General features: G+C 37.9%; 1 pseudogene; it reads left to right on the top strand.

Annotated features, from left to right (window-relative positions):
• LOC127107840 (alpha-N-acetylglucosaminidase-like) overlaps positions 1-12,520 on the top strand; it is a 70,723-nt pseudogene extending 58,203 nt beyond the window's left edge.
• The last annotated feature ends 2,096 nt before the right edge of the window (positions 12,521-14,616 follow it).

The following is a 14,616-nucleotide window of genomic DNA, read 5'->3' as shown; positions in this document are numbered from 1 at the left end:
AGATCTACAAGTATATATATCAACAATTTCATGAATTAAAGAGGTCGAAAAAGTGACCTCTTGAAGAACAGCTTGATGAAATCACGTGTTCCTGGCCGTGCAATGCTTCAATCTTCCTCTAGCAAGCTTGTACAAGTGTTTGGATGAATGCTTGACGTTCAATTGAGCACGATTCCACAGAATTTGGATTCCACCATTGATGAACTTAAGCTTTGGATATGCTTCAAACTACACGAAATCACTTGAATCTTGGTTCAATCTTGCTCCATAATGATAATAGATGATGAATTGATCAAGAAAAATGCATGAGATGTGAAGAAATTTGGAGAAAAAATGAGAGAGAATTTTGAGAGACTTTGAGAATTCTAGATCTAGAATTGGGAAATGTGATGAATTCTGTTAGGATTTGTGTTATATATGCCTCACTAATCATGATTAATTAAGTTAAACCAAGTGCTAATGAAAAATGGTTAAGTTTGGAGGTGTTTTTGCAAAAATGATTTTTCACCCTTTATGCATGGCAATGGCATGTGAACAGTACGAATTTGGCCTTGATTTCACTCAAAATGATGTTTTAAAGCCAATGGAAGTAATGCCATGTTCAAATAATGCACACATTTCAAATTCCATTTTTCCCTCCAAAAATGCATTGAATTTTCAAATATTTATGTGAATGGAATGCATGCCATGTGATGTCAAATTTGGAAACTAGAGGTCATAACAAGAATTTATCAAAAAGAGCCACTTGATTTGGACATTTGATGAAGAAGTTATGCTCATTTGAAGTTCCATGTTCATTTGACCAAGATTTGACCATATCTCTTCAACCACACATGAGAAATCTATGATCTTGGACTTTTTGGAAATGGGAAAACAAGACCTACAACTTTCATGTCCAACAAAATTTCATTTGAAGCTTTTTTGATGATGTAATCTTGAGGAGAAAACCTTTCCCTTTTTGGCAATTTTGAATTACAGGTCACTTTCTATTTTTGGAAAGTTTTGTCCTGACTTTATTTTCTTCAATGTTGATGTTTGAAATGTCAAATGAGACTTGTTTTAACATGAATGAAGTATTTCTAACCACTTCCCACCTCCAAATCCAACAGTTGACTTGTGGTTGACTTTTTCAGTTGACAGATGACTTGGCCATGCACAGATGAATTTGAGCCTCAATCTCCTGATGAAATGGCTCCAAAATGAAACCCCAGCTTATACAAGCTCAATAAAACCATGTGATGATCCCCATCTCAATGAAGACCTCATCTCCTTGAAGAAACCCTGATTGGCACAATACAACTGATTAGGGTTGATCAGAGGTCAAAACCCTAATCCCAAGGAATCTGATCAGGAATAATGAACTTTGATGATGATGATAAGACCATGATGATGGTGATGTACCATTTCAACCAAGATAAAGATCAACCTCTTTGAGGAACCAAGAAACCCTAATTGAAGCACAAACCCTCAGATGACTGGTGATCAATTCATGAGACTCTCAGGTTTGCATCTCTTAACCTCTCCATCTTCTGAGAAAGACTTTGGAGGATAACTTGCTTATTGTCTCCACGTGATATGCAAAAATGTAATGCCTAATGACCTACAAATGAAATGCAATATGCTAAGCTAGTCCCAAGAGAGGAGGGCAAATTTTGAGGTGTTACATGAGGCAGTACATGATTTGCCATACTACTTTGTTGATCTCGAAGATGGATCCAATAAAATACATCTTTGAGAAACCTGCCTTAACTGGAAGACTTGCCCGCTGGAAGATGCTCTTGTCAGAGTATGACATCCAGTACGTAACCAAGAAGGCAATTAAGGGAAGTGTGTTAGCAGAGTATCTTGCTCACCAACCAGTTGAAGACTATCAGCCATTGAAGTTTGATTTTCCCGATGAGGATATAATGGTGATAAAGGATTGTGAAACCCCAGGCCCAGATGAAGGACCAGAACCAGGATCTCGATGGAAGCTCGCGTTCGATGGTTCTTCCAATTACAGTGGTCATGGTGTGGGAGCTGTTTTGATGAATCCCAATGGTGGCTTTACCCCTTTCACAGCAAGGTTGTGCTTTGATTGTACGAATAATGTCGCTGAAAATGAAGCTTGTATCCTTGGTCTTGAAGCTGCAATTGATCTCCGAATCAAGATCCTTGAGGTGTATGAAGATTCAGCCTTGGTGATCTATCAGGTCAAAGGTGAATGGGAAACTCGGGATGCGAAGTTGATCCTGTATCGTGCTCATGTTGTGAAGATGATAGAATACTTTGATGATATCACTTTCCATCACATCCCAAGAGTAGAAAATCAAGTGGCGGACGCTTTGGCAACATTAGCATCAATGTACCAAGTCAGATTCCATAATGAAGCTCCACTTATTCGAATCGAGCAAAGAGATGAGCCTGCTTACTGTCAGCTGATTGAAAAAGAAACTGATGGTAAACCATGGTTTCATGATATCAAGCGATATCTTTTAAGTCAAGAGTATCTAGAAGATGCTACATTGTTGGATAAGAAAACTCTGAGGAGGTTATCGTCCAAATTCTTTTTGCGCAATGATGTGCTTTACAAGAGAAACCATGACATGGTTCTACTCAGATGCGTGGATAGACACGAAGCAGACATGTTAATCATGGAGATTCATGAAGGATCCTTTGGGACCCATGCCAATGGACATGCCATGGCCAAAAAGATTTTGGGAGCTGGTTATTATTGGTTGACCATGGAGTCCGATTGTTTCAGCTATGCAAGAAAATGTCATAAATGCCAAATTTATGCTGATAAGGTGCATGTACCGCCAACACTGTTGAATGTTTTGACATCACCTTGGCCTTTCTCAATGTGGGGCATCGACATGATTGGTGCTATAGAGCCTAAAGCTTCCAATGGTCACCGCTTCATCCTGGTTGCCATTGATTACTTTACTAAATGGGTAGAGGCCGCTTCCTATGCCAATGTGACGAGACATGTGGTTGCTCGCTTTATCAAGAAGGAGATTATCTGCCGCTATGGAATCCCAAGCAAGATCATCACTGACAACGGTTCAAACTTGAACAACAAGACAATGACAAAATTATGTGAGAGTTTCAAGATTGAACACCATAATTCTTCTCCATACCGTCCAAAGATGAACGGTGTTGTTGAAGCTGCCAACAAAAATATCAAGAAGATCCTGCAAAAGATGGTGAAAACTTATGAGGATTGGCACGAGATGCTACCCTTTGCTTTGCATGGATACCGGACCTCAGTCCGCACTTCAACAAGGGCAACCCCATTCTCCTTAGTGTATGGGATGGACGCAGTTCTCCCAGTCGAAGTGGAGATACCTTCAACGAGAATATTGATGGAAGCCAAGCTGGACGAAGCTGAATGGATCCAAAACAACTATGATCAACTTAATCTCATTGATGAGAAGCGGATGACCGCGCTGTGCCATGGACAATTGTACCAACAACGAATCAAGAAGGCGTTTGACAAAAAGGTCAGTCCTCGAGAGTTCAAGGAAGGAGATCTCGTGCTCAAGAAGATCTTGCCAGTACACAAAGATTCACGTGGGAAGTGGACTCCCAACTATGAAGGCCCATACGTTGTAAAGAGAGCATACTCTGGAGGTGCTCTGTTTCTCACAACTATGGATGGCGAAGAGCTCATTCACCTTGTGAACTCTGATGCAGTCAAAAAATACTATGCCTAACAAATCCCGGTGGACTGAAAACCCGAAAGGGCGGTCCAGGCAAAAGTTAGGGATAAAAAAAATGGTAGCTCGCTAAGTCGAAAACCTGAAAGGGCGACTTAGGCAAAAAAGAGCGTCCCGGTGGATTGAAAACCCGAAAGGGCGATCCAGGCAAAAATTAGGGACAAAAGGCATAGACTACATCGGTTCGTCACTGATCAACACAAAAGAGCTAAAAATGGAAGATCAATCTAGTTACTCCCTTCGGAAGCAAATTTTTGTGGAGTCATTGTTATTAGGGATAGTAATAGTCATTACGATTCAATGTAAACCTTTCCCTATTGCCATTTTCAAATTGGTAACATTCCATGGAGCTACGCCATTTGTGTGCCACCATTCTTAAATAAATACAAGTTTTCCTATCAAATTCTATCATTTGCTGTTTTTCTCAAATTTTCTTTGTTATGCAAAATGTCATTTATTTGTTAATAATGAAATTTTGAACTCAAAAAGAATTTTTCAACATATTGAGAAACACAATTTTGCTTTGACATGTGGAAATATTAAAAGGAAATCTTTCGTCTTTCCCCGTAAGTCTCAAGTTGCAAGACTCCCCTTGGATGATCAATATCTATCTCTAGAGAGCACAAATTTATCATTCTCTGGAAGGATTACTGGGCCAGTTGTAACTGTTCATCTTGATAGATCCTCCTTTGATGCATTTACTCACTCCTTCGGTTGAGTTATTGGTGTTGAGGATTCAGTACCTCCATAAAGCTTTCCCTAATTCCCAGTCTGTGTATGGTCAGCATTCACATTTCATGATCATTCATACATCATGCATATAAACAAAATCCAAATCATGCATAGCCCGAAGTGCTTCGCGCTCATTTGCATAATCTCAGGTCTCGTTGTTGATTGTATCCCTTGACCTCTGAGACCAGTTGTTACTGGCATCGTTTGTTAAGTCTGGTTGTCACCAGTGTCTTTGACCAAGTGTCGTTGTAACTGGTGTCCTTTAAGGTCTGGTTGTAACCAGCATTTGTTTTAAACCCAATTGTCGTTGGCATCACTGTCAGTCTGTTTGTAAATACATTTGTGATTGATATCTGAAGTTTGGTTGTCGCCAACATCATTTCAAGTCCAGTTGTTGCTGGCAAACTCCGTTGTAGCCGGTAATTGTTTACTTTTGGATTTCATCAAGTCCAATTGTTGTTGGCAAAATCCGTTAAAGAATCTGGTTGTAATCCATTGCTTACGGTCAAAGTTCAATTGTTGTTGGCACATACAGAGAGTTTGAATACCTTGTCTTTCCTGATGGTTCTGTAAAAGTCATGTGTGACTCACCATCTTGAGGAGTTCCTAGAAGCTTGGAGGTTTTTCGTGTTAGAAAACTCCAATGATGTTGGTTTTGTTTGATTTCTCTATAAAGAATCATCGTAACCTTTTGCGTGGGTGATCTACTTACAAGAAGACTCTCGCTTGTCTTTGTTTTGCATAAATTCCCTGTTAGGAATCTCCAAAATCTGTGACTGGATGAATTTCTTGTGAGAAATCTCCAGAACCATCAAATGTATTCTAAAGTGTCAGGTCATGTATGAACCTATTGTTGAAACTTGCTTTGTGTGTTTTCCAATATTCTCAGGTCATGTATGAACCTATTGGTAAAACTCCCTTTGATTTTTTTTCCCAAGTGATGTCAGGTCATGTATGAACCTATTGATGAAACTTGCTTTGTATGTTTTCCAATATTCTCAGGTCATGTATGAACCTATTGGTAAAACTCCCTTTGACTTTTTCCAAGTGTTATCAGGTCATGTATGAACCTGTTATTGAAAATTCTTTGAATGTTCAAATGTTCTCAGGTCATGTATGAACCTGTTAATGAAAATTCTTTGGATGTTCCAGCATTGTCAGGTCATGTATGAACCCGTTGCTGTTGAGCCTTTATTCCAGTTTTACCAGGTCATGTATGAACCTGTTGCTGAACCTTTTGTTCCAATATTGTCAAGTCATGTATGAACTTGTTGTGGAAATTTTCTCAAAATGTTCAAGTTTGTCACCAGGTCATGTATGAACCTGTTGATATACCCTTTTTGAATTTTTCTGAGTTTGTTAGGTCATGTCTGAACCTACTGTCAGAAATTCTTGATATTCCCCAGCATTGTCAGGTCATGTATGAACCTGTTGTTGAGCTTTTATTCCAGTATTACCAGGTCATGTATGAACCTATTTTAAAGAATCTTTCTCTATGTTTATTTCAATGTTGTCAGGTCATGTATGAACTTGTTGATACACTCTTTTTGAATTTTTCTGTTTGTTGTCAAGTCATGTTTGAACTTGCTGTCAGAACCGTTCTTGGTATTCCCCAGCATTGTCAGGTCATGTATGAACCTGTTGTTGAGCTTTTATTCCAGTATTACCAGGTCATGTATGAACCTGTTTTGAAGAATCTTTCTCTATGATTGTTTCAGTGTTATCAGGTCATGTATGAACCTGTTGTAGAAATTTTTCTTATTCGGGTTTAATAAGTCATGTGTGAACTTACTGCCGAAATCTCTTGTATTCTAAGTGTCGTTCATCGAATTTCGCTTTGAGTACTCTCCCAGTGTGTGTCTGACTCTCCAGCAGGATTTGTCTTCCCCAACAAGTTTGTTTTTTACCATTTGTCTGTCTCCCTGTGGATCATCAGCATTCCCCACAGATTTGGTCTGCCTAGTAGCATCTCCTGTTAAGGGTCCACCATATCCCTAGCAGATAAAAATTACAAAAAAAGAATCATGCATCCATGCATACCATATCATGCATCCATGCATATCATATCATGCATATCATATCATATCCCATCATGTCATAGGGATTCAGGATCAAAATCTGGGTCTTCTTAGTATTTAACCATCTCCCACTATGATCATATGAAGAGTGTTCTGCTTCATATTCTCTAGTTGAAGATACTTAAATAGGGGCAACTGTCATACCCCGATTTTGGTCCTGAATTTTTTCCATTTTTTTTCCTTTCTTTTTCATTTTTATTTGGCACTTGGCCTAAAGTTCATTTGCATACATTCATGACCAAATGCAATCATCCATTCCCAAATCCATATTTTTTTTGGTCATTATCTAGTTTTTTAATCATGGTGTTTTTTGATTATAAAATGGCTTCTAACTATTTGACTTTTTAATTTTCAATTTGATTTTAATTTCAAAGTAAATCTAATTCCAAATTTCAAGTTAATCTTAATTGTGTTTTACTAATGATTCGAACTCTAATTGATTTTAATTTCCAAATAAATGTTAGAGTTGACATCAAAGTAGTTTCAACAAATTATAGATTGATTTAAATTTTAATTGGTTTCTATTGGTTTTTTGATTCTTAATTGATATTTAGATTAGTTTTGGATTATTCCTAAAAATCCATATCCATTTTATAACCAAACATGATCCATTTTACATCCATAGTTCATTTCAAATCAAAATAGCACATACACACATTTCATAACATTCAATAATATTTAACTTTCAAACATTTCCAAACTCATTTTCATACATACATTTTCATTTAACATTCAAGCATAACAATGCATCACATCCATATCCTACAACTAACTTCTACATTACAACCAATTCCCAAATTTCATCAAAAAAATCACAACCAAGATATAACCATAATTCGTATCTAATCCCAATTCCAATCCAATTTCAAATCCAAGACCGAGAAAGAGCTCCTCCGTCCGTCCAGGAAGATGCCGCCCGTTCCCTCCTCACCCGATTGCTGCCTTCCCATTCCTCTTCCTTCCACTTCCGCATCCTCTCCAAGAAGCAATGCGGAGGCGAATATTGTTTCACTATCAGTAACCATCCTTCTTTTGCAACACTAGGGAGTCCTCAAATTCTAATTGAAGGAACAACAGGAGTGGACATTGTTTCTAGTTTGCATTGGTATTTGAAGAATTGGTGTGGTTCACATATATCTTGGGACAAAACGGTTGGTTCCCAACTATTTTCAGTACCCAATGTGAGGTTTCTGCCACATGTTCACGATGCTGGAATCTCGGTTCGGAGACCTGTTCCATGGAGCTATTACCAGAATGCTGTTACTTCTAGCTTTCTTTTGCTTGGTGGGACTGGAAAAGATGGAAAAAGGAAATCGACTAGATGGCTCCGCAAGGTGTCAACTTGCCACTTGCATTTACGGGACAAGAGGCTATCTGGCAGAAAGTTTTCAAGGAGAAATTTAACATGAGCATTTCTGATTTGGATGATTTCTTTGGAGGCCCAGCGTTTCTCACATGGTCACGTATGGGAAACTTACACAGGTGGGGGCTGACCACTTCCACAGAGCTGGTTTGATCAGCAATTAATTTTACAGAAGAAAATTCCTGCCAGCTTTTTCTGGAAATGTCCCAGCTGCTCTGAAATATATATTTCCATCAGCAAAAATAACACGCTTGGGAAATTGGTTTTCTGTTAAGAGTGACCCCAAATGGACCTGCACTTATCTTCATGATGCAACTGATCCCTTGTTTGTTGAGATCGGTAAAGCATTTGTTGAACAACAACTGCAAGAGTATGGAAGATCCAGCCACATATACAACTGTGATACCTTTGATGAGAACACCCCATCTGTTGATGATCCAGAGTACATTTCTTCATTAGGTGCAACAATTTTCAAAGGAATGCAAAGTGGTGATAATGATGCTATTTGGTTAATGCAGGGATGGCTATTTTCATATGATCCGTTCTGGAGACCTCCTCAAATGAAGGCTCTTTTGCATTCTGTTCCTGTGGGAAATCTGTTGGTTCTTGATCTGTTTGCTGAAGTTAAACCCATATGGATTACCTCAGAGCAGTTTTATGGTGTTCCTTACATCTGGTCTATGCTGCACAATTTTGCAGGAAACATTGAGATGTATGGGATATTAGATGTTGTAGCATCTGGTCCAATTGAGGCACGAACAAGTGTTAACTCAACAATGGTTGGAGTTGGAATGTCGATGGAAGGTATCGAATAAAATCCCATTGTTTATGATCTGATATCTGAAATGGCATTTCAGCACAACAAAATTGATGTTAAGGTGTGGGTTGATTTGTATTTAATCTTGTCGGCTAGAAGCAGGTCTAAGCATGGGTGTTTTGGTTGGTGTAACTTTAATCCAACTGTTGGCAAGCATTCGCTATTGTCGTTCTCTCCGCCAAAGTTACCGCTTCCATCACAGAATCATACCTGCAATCAAATCAACGCATGCTTTAGGGTGTGATTTGAGGATGGTTATGTTAATCAACAAGGAAGGGTTAGAATTTCACCTTATCACAACATTCAACAGTAAAGCTCACATCCTGCAACAACAAATCTAAACAAAACCAGTACACAATTGAACCTATCATCCACCAGACCGTTGAACTGGAACCGAAACCGCCTTTGAATCTTCAATATTTTTTTCACTGCAGTAACACAGAGCAATCAGCAAGGCAGTACAATTCAGAAAAATACCCAAAACAGGGTTAAGACAAAAACGAAGAAGAAAGTACATGATCAGATTACCGTTCCAAGAACAAGCATCAAACAGGACAATCTGATTCTGAGCACATCAAAAGGAGTTTGCAGAGATACTCTTTTGAACTCCACCATACCAAATCAAAAACCCTAATTTGTGAAACATAAATAGAGAGGAAGTGAATCAGTAAAGAGGACGAAAATTGGAGAGGCAAAGAAAAAACTTGAAAACGAAACCCTAAGAAAAATTGGAGGCGGACAAGAACTCCACCAAGAACCCTAATCCCCAAATCAAAATAAGAAACCAGTATCTGAAGACGCGAAGGGAGAAGATTCGATCATTACCTGAGCCGTCGTCGTCGCCGAAGGTGAGCTTTTACTTGAATCTCTTTGAAAACCAAATTTGTGCATTTCTTATGAGCGATTGAGAGAAAACCTGAGAGGTGATGAATGATTGAGGATAGTATCATGAGAGTTGAGGGTGAAAGCGCGATTGAGAGAGGGTTTTTGAGAGAGAAACCTGAGATTAAGTTGTTAGAGAAACTTTCATTGAGGTTGCGCAGTGTGAGAGAAACGTAAGTTTAAGTTGAGAGAGAGAGATTCGTTGAGATTGAGAGAGCGAGTTTGTGAGATTGGGAGAGAACGAGGACGGAAGCGTCTGTTACATTGTCCCCTTTTTCTTTCTTTTCAATTTATTTTTAAACAGAATAAACATTGAAACCATTAACTTTTTTTATGTTTAAACTTCCTAGGTTTTCATTTAATAATGTTTTCATTTAGTAGTGTATTAGTATAGTATTTTGGTATTCCCAATCAATCAGCCTCTAGAACCCAACAGTCAGGCGGCTGGGTTTAATTTCATTTTTTTTGTTTTGGTAGTCCAACAGACTTTTTTTTATCTTAGTTTTTATTTTTTAATTCTAATTTTTAATCTATCTTGGTTTATTTATCCAAATTAGCATTAAAATAATAACTAATCATAATTGGTCCAGTGGAGAGGGGGTAGTTTCATGATCTTTAGTGGAGTGGGTTTGATACCCATATATAGCATTTTATTTTCTATTAGCATTCATTTTTTTTTATGTTTTAGTATAATTTCTCCCATACTCATAGTTTCATTATTATTTAATAACACAAATTTGGTTTCCTTTAATTTCATCATCCATTCAAACCGCTTTAAACTATTAAAATCACACTTTTCTCGATTCAATATCAAGCCCATTTCCATACCCTTGTAAGTCGATTGCTTTTAAGCATCGCCATCAACCTCACATAGCTTACTCTTGGGCTTTCTTACAATGAGCCGGTTCTCTTGCACTTACACTCATACATTGCACTTTTTGTTGTTTGGACCCGATTTAATTATTTCATGATTTTTGAATCCCCATTTGACAAAATGTACCCCACTCCCCCGATGTGTAATAATTTTGTACTGTTTTATTTCTTTATTTGTTTAACTGTTTAGTTAGATACTAACACAAGAATAAAATCAACCATTTCCAAAAAAATACAAAAATAATGACTCGATCCAACGTCGAGTATTTTCTCCATAAACAAATCAATTCATTTTTCCCTCCTATTCTATTCCATTTCTTTCAAACATTCATCAAACGCTTGATTCAACGTCAAGCCATTTTTTCTAATAAAAACTCAAAAAATATTAATTTATAGTTAAGACCTTTTCAATAAGATGGAAGTGGAACGTGGTGTATACCACGCACTCCTGAGACTAGGATTCGAGATGTATATCTCGCCAATCCTAGTTCTCGCCATCATCCAAGTCTATCCACTTTGTTTTCTCTCAAAGACTCATTCAAATTTCTTTTAAACGTCCATCAATACTTGATCTATGGTCAAGTCATTTTCGCAACAAAACTCAAAATACCTAATTCTTATTTAACACTTTCTCAATAAAGGTGGAAATGGAACATGGTGTATACCATGCACTCCTGAGGTTAAGATTCGAGACGTATGCCTCGCCTATCTTGGCTCTCGTCATCGTCTAAAATTGTCAATGCGGTTTCTTCAAACCCTTTCTCAATCAAATTCCAAAATACTTAATTCCTATCTTAACCTCTTTCAATAAAGATGGAAATGGAACATGGTGTATACCGTGCACTCCTGAGGCTAGGATTCGAGATGTATATCTCGCTCATCCAAGTTCTCGCCATCACTCAAAATACATCAATCCGATCAAACTTTTTCTCGCCGCCGTGCGATTAATCAAAAACCTTTTTCATAAACGAAAGGTATCTTGTCTTAAGTGATATAAAACAATGTTTCAGCCACAATTGTTGAGTCGAGATAAGTGACGCTTTTCCGAATGTAGATTTATAAATCCGTTCGATGTGTGGTATGCGTCCACTCCTCATCTGTTTTGGGTAAAATAATGTTTTGGTCGATTAATACAGTATAGTTTTCGCTAAAATCGACCAACAAACAAACATTTTTCTACCTAGAACTACGTAAGCCTTGATTTCTCTTTTGAGATACGTAGGAGCAGGATTTATAAATCTTGTCAGGCCCACTAATAAAAAACTTAGGTTTAGTCCTTCGTCAAAGAATCCAAAAACATTCTCTTCCTTTCTTTCTTTCCCACCTAATAATTCGAAAAGCCTAACATTTCAACTAACACTAACGCACATAACTGACCTAATGGTTCCCGTTGAGTACAACGGACGTGAGGGGTGCTAATACCTTCCCCTTGCGTAATCGACTCCCGAACCCTGATATTGGTTGCGATGACCATATCTTATCCTTTCATTTGTCTTGGGTTTTATCGATATTTCCCCTTTCCTTTTTAGGAATAAATAAAGTTCGGTGGCGACTCTGTTCAGTCCATCATTGCGAGCGTGCGATCGCGCTTCGCTTAAAGTCGTATCCCCATTTTTTCATCGAGGTGCGACACATAGAAAATTCAGAAATTGATAAGAGTGAATTTAAAGTACAAGAGATTGTGTAGGACATTGATGCCGTTGCGGATTCTCAAAAGGGTGTCAAAGAGAATGGTAGAATCAAAAAGCTTCCTGGTCAACCCTTTGTGAAATTCTCTCAATTTGGAGGGTATGTTACATTGGATAAATTGAGTGGTAGTGCGTTTTACTATTACTTTGTTGAAGCTCATCAATCTAAAGAAACACTTCCACTTCTTCTTTGGCTCAATGGAGGTCCTGGATGTTCATCTCTAGCTTATGGAACAATGCAAGAATCGGGACCTTTTAGAGTAAACAGTGATGGCAAAACACTTCACCAAAACAGATACTCATGGAATTATGCTGCCAAATGTTTTGTTCTTGGAGTCTCCAGTTGGAGTAAGATTTTCTTACTCAAACAAATCAACAAAATATATTAGCAATGGAGACAAGAAAACAGCTAAAGATAACTATTTATTTTTGGTAAATTGGTTGGAAGGATTTCCATAATATAGAAATAGAGATTTTTTATATTTCTGGAGAAAGTTATGTTGGACACTATGTTCCTCAATTTGCACATACCATCCTCTATCATAATAAAAAGGCAAATAAGACAATCATTAACCCCAAAGGAAATCTTGATAGGGAATGCAGTAATCCATGATACTACAGACTCAGCATGAATGTATGATCTTCTTGCTACTCATGCTATCATCTCAGACAAAGCAGCTTATGATGTCAACAAAGTTTACGATTTCTCGTCATCAGATAATCTCACCGCTGAATGCAATTCAATTCAGTTGTTGATTTCTTCACCATTGATTATCGCTATGTCATTCAAATTCTTCCTGCTGCTGTTGTTGCTCCAATGTATTTCTCTAAAAAAATCAAGTTTGGTGTCATCAATCAGTGGAGTCAATTGCAAGCTCAGTTTTTCACCAGCGACTCCCATGGCACAACCTGCTGTGGCAATCTTGAGTCAAGGTTCCAATGCAAATGTGGTAAAACCTGTACAACCAAATATTCAAATTAAGCATGGTTTAAACATTTTCGAAAATCACAATCAAAGAAAATCCTAAAGAAAAAATAGCAGTAGCAATGATCAACCAGCATTTTCCAAAAATGATGATGATTTCGATGATGCTTTAGAGGATGAATGAGGGAGAGAAGGGCTGGAAAGCTACCTGGCTGCAGCTGGATTGAAATACAAAATTTTGTCTCGGACGATCCAGGGAAGTTGAGAACTCAAAATATTAAGATTATATTGAGTACTTTATCTGCACATATAAGAGTCAAAGTGTAACATATCCAACATGAAATCAGTTTTTGACATATTATGAGTATTATGATTGGAGTTACTCTTAATATTGGTCTCATGGTAGTCGTTTTAGACTAACATTGGAGAGGTCAACTCAAATGCCTTTAAATGTTAGTACAGTGTTACATTAGATGAGCATATATCAATAGGAGAAAGACAGATGACCCTTTCTCTCAGATGTTGTGGCTAAATTCATAAACTATAAACAAGAAAACTAGTGTCCATGAAAAGTGTATGTGCATACCTTTGGAAGTGCTTTGCGTTCAATAAATGGACAGGGATACCAGACCAAGGAGTCTAGGGGCATCTCCTTTTGAATTTTATTTGGTGTAATCTCCTTGCTGGATGGATTTTACGTTGCATGACCGATTTCTGTCAATTATTGTGGTTGGTTGTGCTGCAGTATTCTGTGTTTCTGTTGCAAAGCATGTCACTGAGTTGACCAACGTCGTTGATTGAAGAAGGGAGCTCGAAGAAAGGAAAGATGGAAGCTTAGGTGCAACAGATCAAGTCTCTCTCGTGATACATGGTTTTGATCCAAGCTGAAATTAAGTAGAGTCATTTTATCAGTAATAAGAAAAAAAACAAAACACTTTGAATGTTGGTGTTACTGATAGCAGCAGTTCACAGGCTGGAAGCAGATGTTTGAATATTTCAAATGGTTTTCCTGATTTTGCAAAACAAAAAAAACAATAAACAAGTTGTTTTTTTTAATAACACCTACACTTACACCGCAGAACCTCGGAACTTGTGGAAGCAGTCATACGGGAAGCTGGGACTCCAAGGTGATGCAAGGATACTTCTTCCGATCGGTGTTAATGACACTGTCATTCCAATATAGGATGATGAACCCTCAAGTATTATACCTTATGCCTTGGATGTCCCTGGACCAATTTGTCATCAAGTCACGCAGCAGACCTCAAACCGGCATGTTTCGTCTCCAAGCAAGCGAAATAAAATTCGCACCAGCCGTCTTGAAATTCCACACAAATCCTGCCACGACCTGGATCGCTTTGAGAAGCAGAAGTAATAAATCTCCAATATCGTTTGCATATTCGATCCAAAACAAGAGATTCCAACGGTTTTGATGATGAAAATGTCAATAGTCTTGGACCTGTCACATTATTCCTCAAGGGTTAGAACCTTCCTGTCAAGAGCGATGATAATAAAGAAGTGCAATCCAGTAAGACTTTAGGATGACGAACCTGTCCAGTCAAT

The sequence above is a fragment of the Lathyrus oleraceus genome, chromosome 1 (genome assembly GCF_024323335.1).
Source record: "Lathyrus oleraceus cultivar Zhongwan6 chromosome 1, CAAS_Psat_ZW6_1.0, whole genome shotgun sequence".
NCBI lineage: Eukaryota > Viridiplantae > Streptophyta > Magnoliopsida > Fabales > Fabaceae > Lathyrus > Lathyrus oleraceus.
The sequence above is the reverse complement of the archived record's forward strand: the minus strand, read 5'-3'. Positions and strand labels throughout refer to the sequence as shown.